General features: G+C 52.7%; 1 long non-coding RNA gene across 1 annotated transcript in view; it reads left to right on the top strand.

Annotated features, from left to right (window-relative positions):
- Window positions 1–659: 659 nt before the first annotated feature.
- The window catches only part of LOC115947661, a 24,626-nt gene continuing 22,487 nt past the window's right edge, over window positions 660–2,798 (top strand). The window contains exon 1 of the long non-coding RNA XR_004081527.1: window positions 660–826. This is a non-coding gene — a long non-coding RNA (uncharacterized LOC115947661). The remainder of the gene's footprint in view (window positions 827–2,798) is intronic.

Genomic DNA, 2,798 nt, shown 5'->3' on the forward strand with positions numbered 1-2,798 from the left:
CATCCTCCCCCTGGAGGGATGTAACCACAGCAGGTCCCTGCAGCCCAGGATCCACCCTGGGGCTGTGCCTGTGCCCAGGAGCTGTTCCCAACCACCACAGCCACACTTTTACTTGTGTGCCCTTTCCTTTCTGTCTCGGCTTTCAGCTCCTCTGGCTCCACATCCTGCGGGGCTGCACTTCACACACGGAGCAGGAGCATCAAAGAGGAGATGCTGAATAAAGCCCCCACTTTATGACATCTCTTCAAAGTGCCTTTTTAAGAGTTCAAAGGACACGAGGAAAGGAGGGGATCAAAATCAAAGGAAGATTGGGGGGAGGGAAATTAAAGCCTCGGAGGAACTTTATGGCAAGTTTTCTGTAACACTTTCAATGCCAAAATCACAAGTGTTCCCAGCACTGCCTCTCCCCTGGCTGTCAGATTTCCTGTTTACCTGCACTGGTTTCAGGGCAGCCCAGCAGCTCTGGGCAGCTTCAGCCCCTCACACAGGCACAGGGCACTCACAATTTCACTTTTTCATTCATTTTTTTGTAAGAACAAAACTTGCCATCCTGGTCCTTCAGGCCAAGGGGCAGATATTTGTTCTAAGCTGCCTGGAAGTCCTGGGGCTGACAGCAGAACTCACCCACAATGAAAATCTTATTTTTTTGCTTTCAGGAAATGCACCTTGCTCTTCTCTTCCTGTCTTCTACTGCGGGACCATCATTTTATCCACGTGTGGGAATTTCCATTACTGCTGGGGGAAAGGGACTTCTCCTCCTGAGTGAAGACTGGGATCTGACTTGAAGCAAGACAAGAGAAGCAAAGCCTCTGTGTGAACATCACAGGTAACACCTACAGACTCTGCTTTGCAGGGCAGAAACCCAAATCAGTGAGGTATAAAGTGCTTAATGTTAACTTAGCTCCCGTAATTTTATCAGTTTCCTGTCTGTTTTTAAACAGAATAGAAGAAAAAAGTGATGTACAAAGCAAGGGAAGGGAATCAGGCTGGTTTCAAACCCTTTATAGTGCTGGGCTGAGGTGAGCTGGAGCCACATCCCTGTGAGGGGAGCACAGTGGGGCAGGGATGAAGCTGGAAAGGACTGGGATGCACATTACGCCAATTTGGGGAGCTTTCTGACTTGTGTCTTTAAATGGGAAGACTGAGAAGACAAATCAATCATCTGAGAAAAGAAAGTGGGTGTTGGTGGAGGGAGGGAAGGCTCAGGTCAGAGGAGCTGTGCAGTTTCCTTGGGGCTCCTGGAGCTGTGCAGGAGCAGCCTGTGGCTCCAGTTTGGTGCTCCCATGTTTAAACCATCAGTTACAAATGCATTTCCTCCATAGGGGGGACTGTTTCTTCATCCCACAGCTTCTCCAGAATGCACACTGTGTGTTCCTGCAGGAATTCTCCTGCCCAGGTGGGCTCACCTGCACCAAGTGCTTTTCCCATGAGTGCTTTCCAGGACTGCTGCTCAGAGAAAGGCACAAAACTGCTGCTGACCTCCCTTCCCATTAATTCATTCTCCTGCTTTTGATGTACTGAACTACACACCTTGCACTCTGTGCTCTGCTTCAGGCAGGCACCCAGAATAGTCTGGAGCAGTGCAAATATGGGAGATAAAACTCAGCGTGTGCTGGACTGTGGTGGAGGTCTGGTGCTGTGCTGTGTGGGTGGTGGTCTGGAGCACAACTACTGCCAAAAAACCAAATTAAATTGCTTGTTTTTCACTCTGAGAGGTCCCAGTTTCACTAATTACCACTGCTAAGGACACCTCAAGGTGAACATCAGTAAGTGTTTCATACATCTCAGCAAAAAGGTAGTTTCATTCACTGGTAACTGTAAGGGGGAATTTAAGGCGTGCGGAGTAAGTAATCAGATTGGAACTTGCCTCGGAGACTGGGGCTAGGGCCTGTGAGGTTTGTTTACAGGAGGGGATTTGCATGGAGGAGAGACCCCTTAATGCAGCTCTTTACACTAATTGGTGTGAGGCCGGCCTGCCCCAAGGAACAGATGGCTTTACTTCCCTCAGCTGCTCCAGGCACGTGGGGGATTTCCTCTGTGGGCAGTGGGGACAGGCACAGCAAGTCCCCTCCTGTGCTGTGCCAGGGCTGGCAGCGCCTGCTGGGGCACCAGGGGCTCCCCAGCCCCACGGCTGCTGGCTCAGCATCCCATAATAGCACTGCTGTTAAGGGATGCGGCAGTGTCCAGGAGGTCCCCGGGGTCCTGCCATGGGAACTGGGAGCCTGTGGTTTCCATCCAGCCCACCCAGACACAGAAGGCGCTGGGCTGAGCTCCCCTCTGGCTCAGCCTGGATGGGCAGCAGGGCCAGGGCTGAGCTGGGGCTGGGCTGTTCCTGCTGGGGGAAGAGCAGTGACCCAGCAGGGCTGAAGGTGTCCCTGGGGGATGTCACTGCTCCCTCCTGGCTCTGGGACACGCAGTTCCTGCCCTGGCCCCGCTGGTGATGCCTCATGTGGGGCACTGGGGCTGTGGCACAGAGCTGTTTGCTCCTGGAGCATCCCTGGGCTCCTCTGGGCTCTCTCCAGCAGCTCCAGTCCCTCCCGGGCTGGGACCCCCGAGCTGGACACAGCGCTCCAGGTCACCTCCCTCGACCTGCGCCCACCCTTCTTTTGGGGCTGGCCTTCAGGTGACAAAGGCTTGGTGCTCCATGGCAGCACAGTGGAGTTTCACAAAGCTGAAGGGTGAGGAGATGTTAACTGGGCACACTTGGAGGAGGTGGGCTGCAGCATGGCCTTGGTTCCAGGTCTGTGCTGGGTTTGATTTTATTTTATTTTATTTATTTTATTTTATTTTATTTTATT

This window comes from Geospiza fortis, unplaced genomic scaffold (genome assembly GCF_000277835.1).
Source record: "Geospiza fortis unplaced genomic scaffold, GeoFor_1.0 scaffold55, whole genome shotgun sequence".
Classification (NCBI taxonomy): Eukaryota; Metazoa; Chordata; class Aves; order Passeriformes; family Thraupidae; genus Geospiza; species Geospiza fortis.